The following is a 23,689-nucleotide window of genomic DNA, read 5'->3' as shown; positions in this document are numbered from 1 at the left end:
GTGAGCAGCAGGTGAAACAAAGCAATGGAGAATATCAGGGCCAAATTGCCTCTTTTGAAAAGAAAGCTTGACCATCATGGAAAGATAATAAAGAGAATAAAAGCAACAGGCAAGATTAAGAAAGCAGAGAATTAAAAGTAATATTATTGATTTAAGTGGTTCATTTTTTATTCCTGCATATTCTTTCCAATGGACATCTCAGGAACATTTCATGTTTAATAGGCACCACCATTGTGCAAATGTTTTCTAAGCAAAAAGCCCCCGCTTTTCAACAAGGCAAGAAATGGCTTCATAGCAGACAGCCCTATGAAGAATTCAAGAACCAAAATGAACTGTGGACCAGGCAAAACATAAGAAATTTTATCCTCAGTGAAAGCTCCTTGATGTTGAAACAATTTAATGGAAAGTGGGTGCTACAGATTATATGTTTTCATTAACCCTGGCTGTCTGTCAGAGATCCTTGACTTCTCAGAAGGTGTGTATTACTGATATTACTGACTGAAAAAGCTTCAAAAGCTTCAACAAAACCTAAACAAAACCCTCAATTAAATACACAAGTCCTAGTCTCAGAGCCTTACAGAGAATTGCTTCCTACTTCTCCCCATTCCTTTGCCCCTTCTCACTTCTGGTTTAAATTCTTGCAATAATAATGTTATGAATATTTATCCCAAATGCAGTCTATTCCACTGTCTAACTATAAAATCTGATTCAGCTAAGAAATTAAATCCTGCTGCTTAAACTACAAAATTTAATCCATAATTAATATGTAAAAAATAAAGGTCTCTATTTATTTTGCATAATTTGTTCTCCTCCTTCCCTAGTCTCCATGACAGAAAATGTTGTTTGCCAATATTTCACTTCATAATCTCATTAGCAGCCTCTTCTTCCCTCTCCCATTAGTCAGATTTTGTTTTCAGATAGAAATGTCTTAAGATACTGCCTAGTAGCATCCTGGAAGCAATCACATCCAGTTGTAATTGAAAATGTTATTTAGTCTACTGTGATTTTGTTAAGATCAAATATTTGGATTAATAGTAAAGGTGGTGGTGGTAGGGAGATTGTAACAGCTTTAGAAAGATGTAAAGTACTTGGTACCCATTTCCTTCATTACTGAGCAAACATGCTGCCCCCGGGCAAAGGAGTGTCAGATGGCTGATAGCCTCTGTGCTGGAGGAAGCCAGCGAGCAGACTGTTAATGAAGCCCAAAGGGTACTGGAAAGAGGCACTGGGACAGGACTGGGAATCTTTTCCAGAACCCAGAGCTTCACTGTGCAACTGACCTACATTCTCCAACTCAGATTGAAGGCCAAGTCAAAACATGCATAAATAAAATAATGGCTCCGTTTCAGCGGGATCTCCAAGCATCTCACACTGGTGAGAACAAACCATCTCTTCCCATGTACTTACAACTCCAGCACAAGCCACAGATACTAAACATGATCACAAATCACTCAGTTTTAACTTGCAAAAGGGCCTTTAATAGCAGACCCATTCTTTGCCAGAACTTTCTGCTAGGTTGCTATTTATTAACTCTGGTGGTGGTGAGAAATCCAAGGCTTTAAATGACCAACATAACCCTCACCTTTGAAATCTAATTAGAACCAGTTTTATTACTTCCTTCTTATGAGTAATTCCCTCTATCAATGTATCTATTAGATTTAAGATAGAAGCTTCAATTTTCAAACTCATTTTTACTAAGTGTAATCTTTCCTTAAAAGACCACAAATTTTCTTCATGATCTGCACATCTAAATATCTTCTTGCACAGCCAGGGGCAACGTCTGCATATCAAAAGCTTGCAGTCTGTGAGTTTCACTGTTTTACATCACGAGCAAAGCACATGCAGGCTCAAAATAATGCTATGCCTCCATTTTTCTTTTCAGCTAAAATGGATTCAAAGAAAACATATCAGGAAAATGCATTGGTGTTGATTTGTATTCTAGAAGTGAACAGATGCTAAAAGATGAAAATCATTTAAGCAGAAATCTTGATTGCTATTCTCTGCAGAAGGGTTGCTGTAACATGAGCCTTTTGTTTGCTGAAGAGGCAGATAAACTGCACCACTAATTAGTCACATACAATACACTTACCCAAATTCTTCATCACATGGAAAATTACTCAGATCTAATGTTCTACATGAACACACTTTCAACTGATATTCCTATCAGCACTGCATTAAGTGAGGTAAGTGAAGGCAGAGTAGGTCCACAAAAGAATCAAAGCGAAACTGATTTTATTTACATAGAAAAAAACCCCTGAAGCAGGCTGGGCACAAAGTGGAACAGACATCTTGTTTATAGATAAAATTTATGAAAGTAATTATTATCTTAAGTTCACAAATTGATTATTTTTGGTCCTGATTCCAGATTTTAGTACTACTAGAGCTGTCTTTTTCTATCTCACTCACATTCTTAAGTTTTTATCACTTTCTCAGCTTTGGAGCAACTATTTATTGAATTAAAATAGCAAGTTGCAGAATTCATTGAATGTAATAAAAATCAAGAAAATACCTCTGAATTTGAAAGATTACTGAGACATTTTGCTTGTTTCTAAAAAAACCCTGGTTCTGACCTCTTAACTGTAAATTTCAAGAGGTAATAAATGGGGAAGCCTGAAGCTGCTTAGAACAGGGCAGGTAAGGAAAGCTGTTAGATTGAGTTATTTCACTATGGCTAAACTACATATTTATTTAAAACTAATTTACAAATAATATTTTTCACCATTACTTTTATGTATTTCTAGTCCATTAAAATTGATGGTTTGACCTTCAGAATCCTCAAAACCTACAAACGTACCCCCATTTATACATTCAACAAAATACTTGAAAGTTATCATAACATGGGCAACCCAACAGGTTTATGCCAATCCTGAATTCAAGCACCCAAGTCTTACCACCCCAACTGAGAATGTAAAGAACCCTCCCCTGACCTCACTCCTGTACCACAGAATTCCTGCATGGAGACAGGTAGTGGATGCTCCTATACATCTCCTGGTGCCACCAGTTCAGTAGCAGAGCAGAGCAGACCACAGTGGCACAGCTTCACCAGTCAGAGGTATCCAAAGAAAGATCAGAATCACCTCAGCCTTAGGTCTTGAAGAAGCCTTCAGGTTCTGCTCACCTGTATTTTCTGGTCTGGAGAAGCAGAAAACAAATATTTGAGGTATAAGGCCCCAAGAGCTAAAGTCTGAGCTACCTGCACTGGAGCAATGGATGCAGGTATAGGATGGCCCCTCTTTCCTGCCCACCTTTTATCCCTTACTGGCAACAAACAGAAACCACCTGGCTCCCTATATCAGATGGCACAAGCTGTCCTAATCACCCTGCAGCAGCTGCCACCCCCTCTCCCACTGCATTCTCTATTCAATGTCCCTGCACCAGCCCTGCTGTCCCCAGGGTGAGAGTCACACACAGCTCTGGTTTGGGAGATTTCAGTGCCTAGAGCAGTCCTGCACAGAGAGGTGGAACCACCTTGTAATCTCGGCCTGTGTTGGCTCAAAAATACCAGGCAAACATCAGATTGTGCACTTTTGTGTACACATCTGGATACAAGGAGGCAAAGATGGTCAAAAAGATACAGCTGCCTAAATGACTGCAGAGCTTTTGGCACAAATGCAGGTGTGCCAGGGAGACATGGCAGAGGCAGGGGAAGCACAGCAGATGGACAGCCAAGACAGATTTGTTACAATTTAGAGCATGCAACAGAGAAACCTGAACTGGTTTAACTGGGTCCTTCTCCTTATAAAATAGTTATAAAAAGAAATATGAGATTACAGGGCCAGCTGAAACTGCTGTGCTAATAAAACACGGGAAACCATTGATCTCAATAATTCTGGCTGAATGCTTACAGAGAAACAAGTCTGCAGGGCTAAAATATCTTACTAGAGCTCATTAAATGTTTTTAGATATGTACCGATCCTTGTGAAAGTCAAACACAGCAAGTGGAGAGAATCCACACCCAAATGATTCTGCAGTGATAGTGGGTTTGCTGAAATTCTGACCTCAGAAGATAGCAAAGGTTTTCCTGCATAAATGCAAGGCTGATAATTTTAAAAAGCTGTCCACACCCTGTAACTTCACATCACCCATCTCAAAAAAAAAAAAAAAAAAAAAAAAAAAAAAAAAAAAGCAACAAAAGGAGCTGAGGAAAAAAAAATCAGAAGTAAATACAATTTATTTTTTTCTTCACATGACTGACTGCAACTTAGATCCCCTTAAACTTAAGCATCACTAACAAGTTAGCCAATAGCACAGAAACCCAAAAAGCAAAACTAGAACACAGAAGGAGAGATGGAATTTACTTAATAAGGTCAACAATAGATCCTGGCACATCTCTGCCTCAGGGAAAAAAATTTTAAAATGGAAAAGACAAGTAACACAGTTTTTGTAAATATGGGCTGATGCTCACAAACCACTACTCAGCATAACATGAAAAAATTCATCCTAGTCTCATGAGCTCAGATGCACACCAACACCCAACATCATACATTTATAGCAGCTTTTCCCAGACCCAGCCAGAAGTTCTCATTTATGTCCACAGCTTATGAAGTACTATTGCATAGGTACATACCCTATTATGTCCAAATTCTCCTGGGTTTTCAAATGATCCAGCTTCCTACTTGTAGCTGGAGTAGAATGGATGGCTAACTCATTTCACAAAGAGTTTGGTTATACATCTCCCTTGATGAAAAATTTAAATTGTTCAGCTAAGAAGCAGTGTCTTTTTACCCCAAGATGCTACTCCAGCAGGAGCTCAGTAAATAATGCAGAACAAAACCAGGGAAAGGAATCAAAGTGTTTTGTATCTAGAGCAGAAAGGGTTTGGGGTTTGTTTTCACTAAGTTCAAACAGAAGAAGTTTTATGACTCAAGTAAAAGGAGTGTGAAAGGGTTTGGAGAAGGAAGGTTTCCATTAAACAGACGAGAATTGGTTCAACAATAATTTGAGCTCCGTATGAGCTCACTTTTTGCTGTGCCACTCTCAGCTGTGAAGCAAAAACTTCACAAAACACAGGAGGGAGCTGATGACAGATGAGAGGGCAAGAGGCAATGCAAGGCCAGCTCAGAAATAGTTACTTGCACTGTATTACAGCCTGCCACAACAGAACCTTTCCCACATTTTTAAAGCTGCAAATGTAAACACCACTTAAAAAGAAATTTACGTGAATGGCAAACCAGGGAATGAAAAAAATGGGCTGGAAGAAAACAATGAGTTTTCCTGTGCCCCAAAGAGCAACCCTGGGATGTCCTGGCTCTCAAAAGATAATAATGGTTACCAGGGCTCTCAATTTGTAGGGAGTGGGATTTCAGGATGTTTTCTTTCCCCCACTCTTTGCAGGCTGTCAGGACAGGCTGCTATCCTCTGTGGCAAACCCCACTCTGGGATGTGGAGATGATGTAAGGCAGCTCAGGACAGCTCATGGGCAGAAAGCTCAACCACTTTTGGGGTCTGGCAGAGACACCTTGGCTTAGGAAGTCATCCTTCACCTGCATTTAAGTCAGCTCTGATTCATGTCAGAAAAATCAGGAGATGCAAACGACCCTTTGGAAAAAGGGGCCCACAGTTCCACAGTCCCAACCCACAAGAGGGTAACTGGGGGAGAGTCACACCAGCTGACAGAGTCCCAGCTCCTGCCTGGTGCCAGGGCTGCCCTTCCAATGGTGTGGATGCTGCCCCTGCAGGCTCCACTCCTCTGGTACACACAGGATGCCACCTAGGGACCACTGAGCTCTGGAAAAACACACTGATGTGTGGTTTGTCTGATGGGGATCTAACAAGACACCACTTCATCATGAGCAGCACAGCAAGTCTCCCTTCTGACAGCCCAATGTTTGATCCACAGATCTGCATCTAATCAGCTCAGTGTTAGGATTCACAGTTAAACCCCATTTATTGTCTGAGCCTGGAGATTAGAGACAAAAACCAGCAGATTCAGGAATAAAAAGTAAAGCAGTCAGAGTTGTTTTCCTCCTCATTATACGTGACTGTAAATGCAGCCAAAGGATATCCACTTGCAGGCAAAACTGATTCTGGTTCAATCCCTTCTGAACAGGTGAGCAAACTGTTACTGGTCGCCAGCAGAAATAGTTGGGAATTAAACTCACAGAGGTTTGGAGCAGGGAAGTTCATTCCTCCTAGGGGAGGCAAGATGAGTCACACCATCTGCAGTGGCAGCCCAGCTGCCCAATTCCTGCTCAGACAGTTTAAATCCTCACTGAGTGGTGAACGGCACTTGCAGCAAGACATCACATCAAGAGAAACCAGGTTAATGGTACAGGAGGAGGCAAGGCACAGGCTTTGCTCAACAGGAGCTCTCCTTTCCCAGGATTTCTGCAGATGGCATCCCTCATACTGCAGCAAATCCAGATGATGCTGCAAGTGTTCAAAGCCAGACTGGATGGGGCACTGACCAAACTTGCTCTAGTGGGAGGTGTCCCTGCCCACGGTAGGGCATTGCAAGTAGATAATCTTTAAAGTCCCTTCCAACCCAAACCCCTCTGTGATGCTACAAACCTTGGGCAGTTCTTACAAGAATGTAACAGGAATCTTGCTATGGGACTCATACTTTGCATATATGAAGGCAATTTTGAATATGGATTGGATTGATAAAGGCAAATCTTCATCACACCAGTGTAAACATGCAAATGTAGGGAAATGGATAACCTGAGCAACGAAGTTTTCTTTGTATATTGAGACTTGTCAGCCAATTATTCTTCAGGCTTTACTGTAAAGGGAAACGTAAGTATTTTTGATAACCAGTAATAATTAATTAAGGAGAATCTCTCTGATTTTTATATATTACATGGGCAAGAAGCCAAACAGAGCATTTAGTTAATTGAAGTTTTATTGATAGTGGTAAGTGGTGTATTTCTGACATCCTTCTTTGTTCCTTGCCTATAGACTGTGACCATCACCTTCCTTATGTACAAAGAAAATAAGGAAAACTATGTCACTTCCTTCAAGAGCCAAGTAAAAAAACTACTACAAAAATAAGTAAATAACAACCGAGCTCATCATTCAACACAGCCATACCCATAGAAAGACTAATTTGCAGATGAAATGGTAAAGAACCTTGCCTAGGCTGCTAAAAAGAAATTAGATAGATACATTTCAAATAAAAAAAACAAAGGCAGGAAGTAGGAAAAAATAATGAGATCCTGATACTCTGTAAGTTGGCCAAGTGTATCAACCCTTGTTATATTTGGTTTTCATGTGCTACTCACAAGGCATGTTCATGCACTGGGAAGAAAACCAGATAAAACATGTGGTTATTGGCCTACAGAGATATTACAGCTAGAATGGAAGCTCAGGTCTGCATTAGCTTTCCTTAATAAAAATTCTTTATTTAAGGAAATATTAATCCTACATGATGTGACAGGCCACTGATACAAATAAATTGCTTTATGATATGATCTGTGAGCAGCCAACATATATTCACCATGGGCTTACTGAGTTCCACACTAGTTTCCACTTCCTGTAAAATCAACTTTTATCACCTCTGTGATACAACCCAGCAGTATGTTGAAGTCAATGCTTAGTCTTTCAACCCAAAGAAGTGCAGCCAGTTTAGAACTACATAATTTGAAATAACAGGAGTTTCCAATGCATTCCAATTTTCAAGCCTTTGTGATGCACATGTCACTGAATTGCAGGAATAGGTCATGCACTTACAGAAAGCTTCTAGAAGGAAGTGATAAATGAACATTACCCTTGACAGCTGTAACCAAATAATGCAACTGAAAACACACTGGGTTTTTTCCCCAGCTCCAGCTTTACAAAATTTTATGCGGTTCACCGGTCAGAAAGTCAGCAAGAACAAAACCTTTATCTACTGTTCCCCACTCACTACCCACAAACTGCCAGTTAAATAATGCTGAAGGAAGTCAGCATGGTTTGCTTGCACAACAGCCTTTCTAAAGAGGGAGCAACCATGCAGTAAAGCATTTACACAAAAGATAGGACAACTCCAGGATGCCATTCTGATGCCCACATCTTAATAAAATCATTATGGCTCTAGCAAAACCAGAGCTAACACAGGGAGTTCCCTGGGAAAAAAGCAAAGCTGCAAAAACACATTCAGGAGAATTGTTCCATAACCAATAAGCAAATACAGGGCCAGGTCACAAATTTACATTAAACAACCTTCTTAGATTTCTTGTATGATAAGGTAAGTGTGCATATGCAACCTGCCCCATAACTTTTGGCCAGTATCAGCCAAATTTTTAAGAGGTTTGAAGCCTCCATGAAATTCCCCTAAACTTCATGTAAACTGGCGGCTGAGCAATAAAAGGTGCCAGGAGTCCAGGCTCTGACAAGCTTCAGCCCAGTGCTGCAAGAAAACAAGTTCAAGTAACAGCCTTTGGCAGAATGTTAAAAACAACAACAAATAAACTAAGAATTTCAATCAACAGGAAATGAATTGTCAGACAAACAAAACCAAGGTTTATGGAAGGCAAAACTGGAGGATCACCACACTGACCACATGTGAACTGTAGGACAACAGTTATTCAACACAGAAGAGGTCGAGTTTGTGATGATGGAGTGAAAGATTCACACAAGCTTATCTCATGCAGCTCAGATAGAAAGTTTATAGCTTCAGGATGTAGCAGAAATACATATGGTACAAACAGATATACCTTTTTTTTTGTTGTTATCTCATATTTCACTTTCTTTACAGTCTAATATTACAGTCTTACACTTTCTTTCAAAATTTATCAAACATGATGAAAGGATCAACTCTAATGGACCTACTTGCCTCATTCTTTCTGAAAGTAGGTGTTCTGTAAGATAGTTCTGGCTTCTGGGGCACATTTAAGGAAAAAAATCAAAACCAAATACACACACAAAAAACCCAACCCAAAACAGAACCCACCACCACAAACAAAAAATGCCCCAGAAACCAAAATTATTCCAGTTTAAAATACAAATACCTTTTCTATTGGAAGAACATACCATCAATGTGATGAACATATTTAATATTTCAGAATCTTTCAAGAACCACTTCCAGTCATTTTACAAACTTCCTGTTGTTAACTACAGAATTGGCATCTAAATTCTAAAGCACCTTTCACTTTTAGGAAAAAAAGCCCAATCCATTTACCTTTAAAAAATTGCCATATATGTAAGGAAACTGTAACCCTGGTGCAACGAGAATAAACCCAGTTTAATCCTCCAAACCCTAGATTAAATTATAAACCCTAAACAGAGGTAAAGAAAGCCCTTCTCAGAATGCCCTATAGTCCCTTTTAAGAACTTCAAAGGAATAATATATAATAAAAATAATAATAAATTTAGTCTAGACTCTCAGTGTCCCAAACTTGAATGATTCAAGCTTTTCAGCTTCCATTCAACCACTCTTCATTCAACAGTTTGTTTACAGTAAGATATTTAAATTGTTCTAAAGAGCACCACAGCTCACAGTAGAACCTTTTGATTCTCTAGCAGGCACTATCACTTATTTACTTTAGGTTTTCCATTATTCAAGTGCTGGCTGGTGCACATTCAAATGAATCACAAACACCAGAACAAACAAAACAGTTCAGGCAAAGGCATGCAATTCAAACAACATCCAATAGAGAAGACAATTAAAAGCTCAGAAAACTAGAAAATGTTTGGTCTGCTTTTAACATGTTTAGAAAAAAAAATATCATTACAAAAGTCTGAAATTGCTTAATGTTATGCAGACATGCCATTAAAAACTCCCTATCTCTCAATTTCCACCAGTGACACAAAGGAATTTACCAAAACCACTACAAGGAATAGACTCTGCAATGAATTATTTCCAAAATTCCTTCCAAATTAATGTCCAGAAAAAGAGGAGACAAATCTCAAATCCTGTTACAGGACTACACTGTTCTTCCAAAATGCACAAACACTGGAGTGGTGCAGTGACCATGTCTGTGCTATCACCTCTACGGCAAGCAATTCAGAGAAATAAAAATTGTGCTTGGAGATCCATCATTCTTTTCATTAAAAATAAATTAACATTTGACCAAGACAGAGGAAAAACTGACATTTATTGAAGCTGCAGTTGGTGACATCCCATAAAATTATGCCAATCACTTGTCTCTGAGTCAGCTCCATTCCCACATTTAGTACAAGTTTTCTGGCTGACTCACACCAACCATCTACCTGGGAGATAAGTAAAGGAAATTTCAAGCATGATTTTGCTGCAGCTTTTCAGGATGAAGTTTAATTTTAGTTCAAATGAAGAGAACCAGGCAAATTTATTTGAAAATTTAATTTAAATTCCAGTTTGTCTTTAGGAATTTTCTCAGAAGCAACAAGCTTAATGGGAGTAATGCTGGATGCACAAAATTGGTAAGTAAAGAAATGATCTGGTCTAAACAGATTCTGTTTTTAGTGAGAAACAGCTTTTTAGGCTGCTTATTTGCATAAAGGCATTTATGGGAAGATGATTTGTATACTGGAGTAGTGAGTTTATGCTTGAAGTATAAAGTTTATATTATCTTTTCATTATGCTTCCATTTGCAGTGTTTCATCTTGTTTGTTGTTCTCTCACTTCAAAGTCCCAAGTTCACATTCTATCCTTGCATTAATTAGTTATAGCTTTAGGCAAGTCAATTCAGCCTTTGTTTCTTAATCTATAAAAGAAGGACAATAATAAATATTTATACACTTTAAATAGATCTTGGAAAGATGTGTTTACCCTGACACAGTTTTTAAAATACACCATTTTATAAAATCCCATGTAAAAATTACCCAGTTTACCCACATTAATTGCAATGGTTGTAATTTTTGTAAGTGACTTGTGGAACTCCCTATCCTTTCTTTCCTCAAGGAGACCATTTCTTACAGTTCTTGAAAAGCCTCCCATGTAGCAAACCATGCTACCCTGAGCTGACTTCATGGCATCCTAACTATGACAATCTTAAAAAAAAAAAGAAAAGAAAGAGTGCATTAATTACAGAGACATTTAATCTTAGGAATCTGAATGACTGAATATTACAGTACAGAATTTTTTTCTACTCCTCTTCCTGGGGGAAAATACAGAGAAATAAGAGCTCCTTAATGTCATTGCTTTTACAGCAGTAAGTTTTTTGTGATATTCAATGTTTTGTTGACTGGTGTTGTAATCTGGGTCTTTCTAAATCCAATCTTCACCCAACATCCTCATATGCGAAACATCTGCACTTACAAAATAAATTAACTACATCTGTGCCTGTTTTACCAATCAATTAATCAGCTTCCTATTAGGGGAGAAGAATACCCTAAACCAAAATGAGATTCTGGAAATAAAATAAAGATGAACCTCAAACTTGTGAATCATCAAATCTGAGCAGGAAATCAGCTGAGGATTCTTCATCATTAGAGATAAAACAGGAATAAATACTGCTGGCTCAAACTTTAATTCTTAATTCTACTAGTGCTGATGTTACTTGCAATAAAGACATTAAGATCCAATACTAAAATGGGAGGAAGGGGTTGAAACAATCCCTTAGAGAAGTCATTTAACAAAGCACCACTTTATCAATGCATGCCATGCCCAATTTGATTCACTACTTCAATTTCAGTGTTGGAAGGAATAAAGTCTTTGAAAGCACACACTCCTCTACTTTAAAGATCATTCTAAACTCTTGCCTTTTAGTGCAAAGAACAGGAACTACACACACAGCACTCCCCTGTATGCAACCAGGTGCTGTCAGTCAAAAGAATTAAGCATCAAAACAAAGCCTTCCATCAATACAAAAAACACCCACAGGAGAGTAGAACAGGTGACATCACTTGTTCTCCAGCAACCAGTCACCTTTTTCTTTCATAATTCTGTGGTGGGGAATGAAAACGAAAATGCTTTGGAAAACAACTTTACTGAAAGCTGATAGGAAGATGCTTCAGCAATTATGGATTTTGTACCAGACACCAAGATCTTAATTGGCACAGCAATATAAACCTGGGCACCCTTCTGGGGCAAAGCTGTTGTACATCACACACTGAGGTCACCTCAACCTCAGCACCACAGAAACAGGAGCCTCTCCCTGGCAGCTGCTGCCTGCAGTCATCCCGTGCTGCCAACATTGGGACAGCTTGGGAGGAGCAAGAACTACTTAGCCACAGGAAATCATGGCAGTGGATTAGGAGGAGACTAGACAGACACAGGAATTACAATTTGAGCAAAAAATTTAGCTACTTAGGTATCCATATGGCCCACTGCCACAACATTCAAGAAGTCCCCCAGGACTTAAATATTTCCTCATCCTGAAATTCTTCTCCCAGTTCCTTTGAAAAGGTATCACAGTATCATTCATCTATCTGACCCCTGACTGCATTTTTAGCTGGCTCCCAGTTTTAGTCATCTGCTCTAAAATTGCACAACTAAAGTGACAGTTCTGGAAATTTTCTCAGAAAAAAGTACTGGTCTAACTTGTATTAAGCCCTGCTTTTTTTGAAAATTCTATTTACTATATAGACCAGTGTTTCTCCTCCCTGCAATACTTTTGGCTGAAGCTGGCAAATGGATTTAGCTAAAGAACACATTGTCTTGGATCTGTTGATCCTATTAGTTACCTGGAAATAGGTACCAAGGTTGAGAAGATGCTTTTTTAGTGCTTCTTTAGAGAAAAAATAGGCCTTAACCAGCTGAAAATTATATAGAAGCCTCTGGAGCAGCTTACAGTGCTAAAATTTCTTCCTGGAGTGCAATAAACATGAGCAATGAAGAGGCTTTATAGAGACACATAATGCTACAGTGAAAGTTTAAGTAAAAATCTGTCTCTCCATCAGAGCAGCTGTATTAATTCCAAGAAAATTTTTTCCACTTCAACCCTCACACTGACATACTTCACCTTTTTGTGTCTCTGATATCTACTCACACACTCCCTTACTTAAACTCTAAGTTCTTCAGGGAAGAGACTGTCTCTTTACAACAGTGATGAGTGGGAAGGACCCTCAGGCCACTGGAAAACAAAACAATAGCTGGCACACTTATTTTTTAACTTCATGTGCTAACTTGTCCTCAAATCCTCAAGCAAGGAAATTTATTTTATTTCACTTACATAGTACTCTGAAAAAGACCCCAACCAACAAACCAAAACCAAACCAGTCATTGCACACTCAGTAAGTTACATTTATAGAGGAAACTGAGAAGGTACTGCACTTTTGCCCAATTAGGAGAAGGATGTAGAATATAACAAGGCCAGGTGATGCCTCTAAGCTCTCCCTCTTTATGCCCAGATGAATCAGTCATTAACTGCAGACAAAGTAAGACAGGCCCAAGAACTCAGAGTGGAGCTTCCCCAAAAGAGAGTTTTGATACAATGGCGTCTGTAACACTGCTTTGACCTTTTAAATTAAATCCTCCACCTAAGACTGACAGACACTCATCAACTCCAGTCTTCAGGACAAGCTTCAAATTTTACTTTCTAGTTGCTATACTTCAGATAATATTTTTGAAATCTTTTCAGCAGGATTTAGTTTCACATCAGGAGATAAATGCTTTCTGCTCTTCATAAACATTATTTTCTTGAATTACAAAGTTTGCTTTCAATGTATTTTTTGAAAATGGAAGACTGTTTGCTCATATTTTGTGTAAGAAGCCTGTGACTTACTGAGCTTTCTTGTACTTGAAAGAACAAACAGATAAATAGAGAGTAACGAGCAGGCTAACATTACCTTTGGAGAGTCATTGGCTGCCACAATTGCCATCTGTGGTAACAAACCACTCACAGACAACCCTTGCACAGCCAGGGCTCCCTTCCAGACACACCAGACTCCCTGTGCCTGAGCACTTCTGATCAGGTGCTGTGTCACTGGCTGCTCACTGTGACAAAGGACACAAGAGAATGGTGGGACAGTGCCAAGGCAAGCCACGCTCACCTTCCAAAGGTCACCTCTTTGTGTGGCAAAGCCCACTACCCACACCCTCAACACCCTGGGCACAATCCCCAACACTTGTTTGCTTTTGCATGTTAGACAGGGATGGCCTCAAATGTACTTGAGGCTTGGAAGAGAATAGATTGGTTTACTTTTAGATACCAAAACAATCCCAGAGAATGAAAATAGCAAATCTACCATGATTCTTTCCCTATCCTCACCTCCATTCCCATCCAAACTTGTGTATAAATTTCTGACAGACTGTTTTCAGGGAGCAGCAGTGATGTGCCAGGTATTATGAGAGTTAAAAAAGTGTATTACAGCTTGCCTTATATATCATAGATCTTCTTCAAGGACAAGTAACCTCAAAAAGCTCTAGGATAAAAAAAAAAACCCTAAGTACAGAACCATAAAAGAAATCATAACCCAATCAAACTCTTCCTCTCTACTTTCTCCAAAAATAAACTCAACAAATCCCAGTGGTTTCAGATGAAAATTGGTTTTCTTCTACCATCAGCCAAGCTCCAAACTGCATCTCAGGGTGAGGCCAAGCATCCACCTTTCCTTGAAGGGCCCCAAGGAGCTCAACCATTGCAACAAGTCTGAAGGACATGCAGCAATGCAATGAGACATTCAGCAAGTCATCTTTGTGCCCAGTGACACTTCAGAGGAAACTGAGGTAGCAGAGACATATTTCAGTCAAATAGCAGGGTAGTGCATATGTTCAAAGGGCTGCTCAGTAAGTCATTCTGCCAGGAAGAAGAAAATTTACTTTGCCTTAAACTACTCACTCTTCAGAGGTTCTAAACAGTAAAGCTGTACCTCTGTGGTCCTTCTAACATGCAAATCTGCTCCATACTATTCACTCTGAGCCCTGTCCTTAAGTGCTTCAGTCAGCTAGAGGTGCACTGCACCCAGCTGACAGCATAAACTCCAACTTCCCTGAAATCTTTTCAGCTTGTTTAGAAGCATCCAGCACATGCACTGGCCTAGATTAGGAATGCAGTTATGCACACACGAATGGTCTTGACCCACTTCTCGTCACATCGTCCTGGCCACTCGGAGCTGTGAACTCTATTTATTATTAGCACCAGAACAAAAAAAAGCCTGTGTATGTACATGAGGTCTGACAAATGCCCACTCACTGTACAGGCAAGGAATGAAAGGAATTGTTCTGTTATTTGCCATCATCATCCTCCTCTCGCCAACCCACTGAATGCCATGACTATTGAAATACCTTTGATGGGCAGTGCTTGCCTCCCCTTCAGCGCAGACACTGCTTGACCTGCTGAGGTAGTTAGCACCAGTGGGCACAAGCATGGTGAACTAGACATACTTCAAGGGGCACAGAAGAACCCTAAATATTAATCAAGTAAGGAAAAGAAGCTCAAAGTGAGTTCCCCTTTATAGAGCAACATTTTCAAGACTGAGTTTCACCTGACTAAAATATATTATACTAGAAAGCAAAGGGAGTGCTTCAAATGAAGCCAAACATGAAGGCAGTTTCTCCTTCAGAAGCATTCCTGGGTTTCAGCTCTATAGCTTACAAGAAAGGAAAGTAATTCTCCAGTACAAGGTAAAAAATGAGATCCATCCCACCACAAGCAACAAGATATTAAAATACCCCTCATAGCAGCAGCACTTTTCATGCTTTGTCATCACAAGCTCTCTACAGGACTCTAATGCAGCTCACACAGAGAGGCTGTAAATGTAAATGGCTGAGATTTGCTAAAGGACAGCAGAGGTTTTACAGCCCATCCTGAAAGCACACATGCTGCCAAAAATTGAAGTATAAATGTAAAAATAAAGAAATTGTCCTCATCTAAATGAAAGGGATTTGTCCCACTGTTCCTAAATGACTGCACTGTTTCTCTCTTGATGAGGAGCATGTATGTGCACAAAAGGCAACCTTCTGCCTTCATGTTGTCAAAAACATTTTAAAGATGCAAGCAAATCTAGGAGTTTTGCTTCTAGGATAAATAAAGCTAAACAAGGCAAAGGTTATTGCATTTGTGGTCCTGCTGATATCATAAAACTAGGATTCTTGTCCCAGCTAAGCAAGCTGAAGACCTACTAAAGACTCACTAAACTCCATTGCAAACTAGATCTATGCTACAAGCAAACTGCACCAAGTCACCACAAAACCTGCCTTTTCAGCTACACACCCAAGCTAAACCAGTGGAGGAAATACTGATTTCAAAAGTTATTTTAAAAGGTGACAACCAGCAGACAGCACTACCCACAAGTGCTCCAAAATCTTTGCAACTTATTGTTTTATAGACACAGCTTGGAAACACTATTCTCCCACCTGTGAGAGTCCCACCCTTCATTGCACAAAACTTACAGCACTGGCCTAAGCACAAGAAGTAGGCTGTCAGCACAAAAAGTTGTGTTGAAACCAAAGTTACAAACAGGACCGACTTCACAATTATAACCATTACGCACCAAACACACTGCTATAAGGAAAAACACTTCAGTTTTCCCAAAGTGACAGAGAAGAGAGGTAGCAGGTAAGCTCCAGTTCTTCGAGTTACACAGAAAATGGAAGAAAAGACCACATCCTTCCTTTTTTGCAGACACCATTGCTCCCTGCTCATACAGCCCCGTAAGATTTGTGCCACAGGAGAACTGCCACAGGCCACTCCCTGCTGTCATGCAATACCCACAGCCCTTCACACCAATTAACCAAAGCAGAAAAGCAGCCAGGTGAGAAGAGCAGCTACCCGAGTGTCTATGCGTATCACAATCAAGAGCAGCCACCCCTTTAGAAAACACTTTTAGAAAAAAAAAGCACAAGCCTTGTCTCTGGGGATCTGCACTCAAACCACCTCACCCAGCTGCTGGGGTTACAGAAAGGCAGTCTGGCCTTGCCTTGACCCACCTGGCTCTGCAAAGTCTCCTCTTCCCTTCTGCTGGCACCTGCTCACAGACAACTGTACAGTGGGACAGATGAAGGACCTCCCCAAAGACCCAGCCAGAGACCCATCATTAACAGCACCCACTGTTTGAAGGCAGGTATAGAAAGGAGAAGAAAAACGTCCCTTTCCTTTTTCTCTTCTCTCCTGTGCATGCTGTCTCTTCGTTTAAGTACTTATCACTACAAAACCCTTCTGTTTTCCACAGTCTAACAAAGACCAGCATGGTTGTGGTGGAAGAGCAGTCAACCACTGAGTACATCACAGCCAGGTGACCCAACCAGTTTTCACACTGCGCCTTTTGGGCTGTACCTCTTCTCCCACTCCTTCTGGCAAGGACAGCACTTTCATTTCAACACTAGCTGACAGCTCAGGACACATGAGTTCAAGTTCTTCCACCACTACGCAGTTCCTGTGTGGTCACAGACACTCATTTTCTTGCTTGTACTTTTATTCCCCATCTGCAAAGGGAATGTGTCTTCCCCACATGGTATTCCACTTCAGCATGGTTTTAGAAGGATTAATATAAATGAAGCATTTGAAGAGATAAGCCTGGCAAGAGCATGCAAGACATGGAAGTGGAAGTATCACCGATAAATGTAGTTCTAAACAGATAATTTATCTTTCGCATAAAAATATTGTTTTTCCTATCAAATTTGCAGCTTTATTTTCAGGTTAGCATGTGAAATGATTCTCTTTCCACTGTCTTATGTCAAAACAAAACATCAAAACCCTGACTTACATGCCTTTTAAGTAAACACAGAAGAGTTGCAGGCCCTTTGCAACATTATGTTGTGCTGCAAACCATACTTCACTGACAGTGAAAAACACGCCAGGTCTGGCCAAACCAGAGCAAACTTTAGACTAATAACTGACTTGAAGAAGCATTAAGCATTTTCTTCCCTTTCACAGTGAGCTGGTGGATGTATCTTGCTCTTTGATACTTTGTCAGAATGGTATCAGCCCTGAGCTGTGTCAGACATGCTCTCTTTGGGCTCTTAGGAGATGCAAATAGATCAAAGTTGTAAAGCACAGAGATGTCAGATACAAAACGGCTCAGCAGAAGCTGAGCACTGAAACTGGCTCTGTTTACAACTACCACAGTCCCAGAACAGATTAAGAGTTGGCCACATGTATTTAATACTGTTAACCGCGTACAAAGATAACATAGCTTTATTCAATAAAATATTTTCTTTAAAACTTTGATAGAGCCAAAGCTCTGTTAGAGCCAAATACTTGTTTAACAGTTCCACTCTTCTTCCCACGGCTAGCAAACATGATTATTTCCTTCTCTCTTTCCCCATTTTTAGGTAAAAAAAAAAGCCTTCTGCCCCAATTTTTAGGTAATTTCCCTGCCCTTACTGAAATGATGAAGAAATGTTCTAAAAACCAGTTTCTCAATGCCCTGAGTATGGGCAGCTGTGTAAAAATTGAGAGACTCCCCCACCCCCAGCCCAGTCCATCACTCTCTCTCAAGCCAGGCTGTTCCACTGTGTGACTCTGACAAACAATCTGCCACTTCAGCAAACACGCTGAGCAGAGCCACCACACAAATCAGGTTGGGAAGGAGAGTGAATGTGAGAAAGATCTCCCCTGCAGCTGCCACGGAGCTCCTCACTTACCCAGTCGTGCAGGGGTGGTGCACGGTTCAACACGGTCTCAAACCCTTTAAATGCTTGGAGGTGAACTGGACTTCAGAGAAACTTCTTAATTTTGAAGAGAGAAAAAAGATGCTAAGACTGAAAAAGAAGGAAGAGAATAAATTAAGGGATATGAGATCTGAAGCAGAAAGGAGAAATCAAGTGGGAAAATATCATGAGGACCTGATGAGATGATTCTCCCACTTCTAACTTTTGGGAAGTATCAGCATGCCATTTTAATTAACACTACTCAAGTGCTGAAGAAATATAGTGACAATATTCTTGAGCATTATGGACACCAAAGTGACATTTCACCTGCCAAAACCATCCCTGGCAAAACTCCACCATCATCAGTGGAACTACACCAAGCGTGAAATTGGCCTACAGTTGCATTAAGACAAAAAAGGCTTTGTTTCAGGAGATATGGGGCATTTTTGGTTCTTTATAATAAAGCTCAGCAAACAATTGTTTATTGTCCCTAAGCAAATATCACTGACACCAAAAAAGCAGCCATCACATTCATAGCACACACTGTCTCTCCATAGGAAAACATCAATCAATAAAGCAACAGATTCCCAGTGTCCTGTTCATATCACAAGGAAATTAAAGACAGTTTAAATGCCTTCCAAATTGCCCACCAGATCCAAAAGCAATCATTCTCATTTCCAGCAACATCCTTCTACAGTCCTCTGCCAAGTCAACAAAAGTTGAATGTCCTGAGTGGTGCTACAGGACTCAGTGCACACACAGATGTACCACAACACTGAGCAGCTCCACTTGCCAGAGTTATTCAACAATACTCCCACCATAAACTATACCCTGCGACCACACTGCCCTCACACAGAAACATCTTTTCCTCCTTTTGTTACATTTTGGTTTGGCCATATGAATTCTCAACGAAATCCCACAAGTTCACATGTTTCTGTCTTTCTCCCGAATTTGCCACAAGCATGCCCTGGGCTTACAGGGCCAGATTCTGCTCCAATGCCAGCCACAGCCGTACACCACATTTGCCTAGTATCAATTTATGCCAGAACTCATTGAGCTATGAAAAAATTCAGTGGCTGAAGCAAACAAGTAGTTCAGGCACACAGAGCTCTGCACCCCTTCCCCTTATGCACCCCCACAACGCGTTTCTCCATTTCCCTGGCCAGCTTCGCAGCCTTTTAAGCCAATGCCCAGGAAAACCGGGACATTTGACTTCCCGGGGTCCGGGAGGGAAAGTTTGACAGACCCAGGTGGGAGCGGTGGGAGCACAGGAGCAGCAGCTCCTCGGGGCTTGTCCCGCTCCCAGCTTCTACTCGGTTTAAAGATCCGTAAGAAGACATCCACTGCCCACACCAGAAGTTCAGCTGCTCTGAATGCTCATTTTACGTATAGGAAAAAAAAAAATATTTACCATTTTTATTTGCTTTTCCAACTCCTCTTCCCGTCCCACTCCCCCAGTCCTGCCAGCCTGCACCCGCGGTGCTATGGGGCGCTCCCACGGCTGCCAGAGTCACCGAGGATCAAAGCTGCCCACACGAACACCCGAACACCCCACGGACACACGAACAGGGACCGGCAGCACACCCGGGCACCCCCTTTGGTTCATGCAGAGCCACGACGAACTCCCCGTGTTTCCCTTCCCGAGGGAAGGCGCGGTGCCCCCAGCAGCGACCCGCCGCTCCCTCCTCTCTTCCCCGGGAGCCGCCGTCCCTCAGCGCCCCGGGGCTGGGATATCCCGCGCCATCGCCTTTGTGTGCCGAGCAGACACAGCACCTACCTCGGCGGGGCGGCTCTGCCCGCCCGGCAGCGCGGGGGCCGAGGGCAGGAGGAGCTGAGAGGGCCGAGAGCAGCGGCCGCCGCCCGCCCGCTGCCGCGAGTGCCCGCCCGGCCCCGCCACACGCGCGGACCGGCCCGGCCGCGCCTGAGGGGAGCGGCGGGGCGGGCCGGGGGCGGGCCCCGCGCTGAGTCACCGCCGCGCCCGCCCCGCCGCCTCCTTTGTTGTCAGGCGTGGAAAAATCCGGGGTGCCGGGGATGGCAGGGGGGGAAATCCCGAGGGAAACGGGGGAAAAACTGGGCCTGTGTGGCGGTCTGTGGCCGGGACGGACATCGCGCGTGGGGCAGCCGCGGGTGTTCTCAAACTCCTGCCGGGGCTCACCTTCGAGAGCCGCCTCATTCCGTGGAAAAGAATTCCCAGCTGTGCCTGCCTGTAACTTTCCCGAGGGGTTCCTTCCCGTATCCCTGTCCCTGTGGATGCTCTCACCGTCCATTCTGTAGGAATTAAGGTCCCCATCCAAGTTAAGGGTCAGGAGGTCACGGCCAGCCGGCCAGCACGTGTTCAGCGTACCCAAAATCTGTCTCCGAGCGAGCATTATACGATGGGGAAAAGAGAAAGAATCTGGGACACGGCATAGTGTGCACAGACTCCCCCAAACAAAGACATTTGGGGATGAGGTGTATGTTTACACTGCGGTACACACTGGGATTAAATAGATTTCGTTTGTGTATTTATCACTGGGATTATTTTGCGTTTCTTCGAAACAGATTACTTGAGTCACAGCACAGCCACTGGAGTCACCTCAAGGATGGAAAGCTTCAGCCTGACCTGAGGAGCTCAGTAATTTGAGGACCTAAGCATTCAGCATCCCTTGGGCTGTGGTGACAGACCTTTCCCCTGGAAAACCCCCAGCCCGAGGTCCCAGCAGGGACAGTGTTGGGTGCTCAGTAGATGGTGCTATTTCCACCGAATTTATCCTAAATAACCCTCTGCCCCAGCATGGGAATGGCAGCGAGCGAGTTGGAGAAACACGTTTTCTGGGAGGCAGGGCTGAAATCCTGGTACGTACTAAAAGCCTGTTCAGGTCTTTGTGTGCAGCTGTTCTTCCACTAGGAGAAACCTTGGAAATAGATGAAATCCAGGGCACCAGTGGCCATTTGTCACATGTGGCTCAATTCAAGCCTGCTGCCAAACACCTGCATACACAATCAGAGCTGTCCTGTGAAGAAATGAAATGTTAAAAAATACTAAATGCTCCTTCAAAAGCCCCCTGTGACATGCCGATCTGGGCAACCATTTGTGTTGTCCATGTTCACGGTGTCAGCCGTGGCAATAGGCAGCCTCATTCCCCAGCACTCTTTCCTTTACAGAAGTGTTGTGAGATATAGTTGTTCTACATGTGGTGCTCATGGACACTGTATGGAGAAAACCCCATAAAAATTGATTCTTTTTAAATACATGTAGTAAAATGATGTGCCTGGATGAACGAGACAGTATAAATATTAATTAGTTCCCTGGTCTGTGAGCAACCCTCCATCTGAAGCATGGGAGGGGGAAGTAGTTTATGGCCAGAAAATTGCAAACAGCAACGAAATACAATTAACTGCAAGGCCAGCAGAATGCTGGATTTCCCTATCTTTTGCATTCTTGACCTTACAGACCTCTCCATATAATTTCTGTATGCAAGCCTTAACAATTTGTATTCTAAGGACACTTAGTAGTAGCCCTGATCAAGACTTTTTATCTCTTCTGCCTTAGACACTGCACAGGCACTTGTCCCTGCTCTGAAATCTGACACGTTACCTCAGTGTTTCCCAACTCTTCCTTGGTTCAGACAGGTATTTTGTTGTGATATGTACAGCCTTCCCAGCAGATCCTGCACATCCACACCTTTAAATGGAATTTAACAATTTTCTGAGGCAAAATTACCAAAAAACTCTATGTCTCTTGCCATGGCTTGTCAAAGGAGCGTGGACATTTTTCATGGTGTTTTGTTCCAGAGTTACATTCACTTTAAGTGTGTGGTTATAGAGCATCATTGGGAGATGTAAATTTAGCAAAGTCCACACACATACAGAATTATCTTGTGCTTTGTGAAATTACTGTAATGCTGTGCAGCCCCTAAGCTGCCATGGCTGTATCCAGACGTTAAAAATATTGCTGGACAGAAGAAAGGGGAAGGGGAAAGGGGAGAAAGGGGAAGATTCTGGAGGGGCAGAAAGTTGAAGCAACTCACCGAGGACACACCTGAAGACCAGCAATGGCTGAGATCAACCTGTTATCCTGTTGTCTTAATTCCTCACTTGGTGCCTCATAAAAGACAGTGGTCAAATGATAGGTCTGAGTCAAACATCTCACAAGCAATTTAAGGGGTAAATTGAGTCATCACATTGCCTGGCTTTAGTGCAAGAGCTGCCTGGTACCTCAGACCCCTGGGGGGGAAATGAGTCAATCCAGCTCAGCTGCAGCCCCTAAGAGAGGAACACACCAGTGGTCAGCATTGTCTCCCATCTGTGAACCACTCAGATTCCTGGAATTCCTCTCCTTTCTTTAAGGCACTTCGTATATGCCTCTTGACTTTTGACCACATGAAAATTACAGTCCATGGTTCACGTGATGAAGAAAAGTGGCCACAACTGCATTTTACTCATGACAATCCTTCTCTCCCTGACACTGTGGGTACTGAAACTCTAGAAAGCACTCAAAAAGCCTCAGGGATCTTCCTAGATGAAAAATAATATATAAATGTAAAACATTACCGGTTTGTTTTCAATTAAAAGCAGTGTGTTGGAATAAAAAAAATAATAAACTGGCTGCACTTTAGACAGAATGATTTACTGGAAATACTTAATATTTTAAAAATTCCCTTCTTGTTAATATTATAGCCAAGAGTGCGTAAACATTCTATCATATGAACATCACAGGACATTTGTAATATGTACTTTGGCATTCTGGTATCTCATTAATCGAGTATTATGTATTTTAATTGCCTGTTGCTGTTTGTAATTTTTTTTAGTCAAACTGAAGAAAATCATCCTTTAATTTAAATCCCTCTTTGTTAGGCAGGGAATTGCATTTTATGCTGTGCCTGCACCATACCTGGCCTTTGAGTGTTACCACATTATAACCTTAAATATTAGTAATAACAATTTTACTGTAACAGAAACAAAGTAGAGTATTTTACAAGGGCAGACACAAGTGGAGTCAGCTGCTGTGGGATTCCCCTTGCTTAGTTTTAGCTGTCTGCAAGCAGGCATTTCGTCTAAGCAGGTCATGAAGGCTGGGCAAGAGGTGGGTATCCTCAGAGAGAGATTTGTACCCTACCCTAAGTGTCTGTATTAGAACTGAACTGATTGCTTTGTAAGTGCTTCTGGTGGTTGTAAAAGGCAGTACCTGACCAGCTTCAGCTAGATGCCTTCCTCAGAATATCTTTAGCTTTGTGTAATTTCTTCACTCAGAGTGGCAAAATTCCTCCCTGTGTCCTCCTGCTCCCCTTTGCAAACAGGAGTTGAGTGCTGCCTGTACACCAGGATTTTTATTCCATA

General features: G+C 41.7%; 1 protein-coding gene across 2 annotated transcripts in view; it reads right to left on the bottom strand.

Annotated features, from left to right (window-relative positions):
- The window catches only part of FAM107B (family with sequence similarity 107 member B), a 117,283-nt gene that overhangs the window by 38,033 nt on the left and 55,561 nt on the right, over nucleotides 1-23,689 (bottom strand). The window contains exons 1-2 of one of the 2 annotated variants that reach the window (XM_021531017.2): nucleotides 20,148-20,257; nucleotides 18,365-18,481 (exon numbers count right to left, since the gene is read on the bottom strand). The exons of the other annotated variant lie outside the window; for it this stretch is intronic. The gene's annotated coding sequence lies outside the window, so the exon portion shown is untranslated. Of the gene's footprint in view, nucleotides 1-18,364; nucleotides 18,482-20,147; nucleotides 20,258-23,689 lie in introns of those variants that run through there. 2 annotated transcript variants of the gene reach the window in all.

Source organism: Lonchura striata, chromosome 5 (genome assembly GCF_046129695.1).
Source record: "Lonchura striata isolate bLonStr1 chromosome 5, bLonStr1.mat, whole genome shotgun sequence".
NCBI lineage: Eukaryota > Metazoa > Chordata > Aves > Passeriformes > Estrildidae > Lonchura > Lonchura striata.
This window is presented reverse-complemented; position numbering and strand designations above follow the sequence as displayed.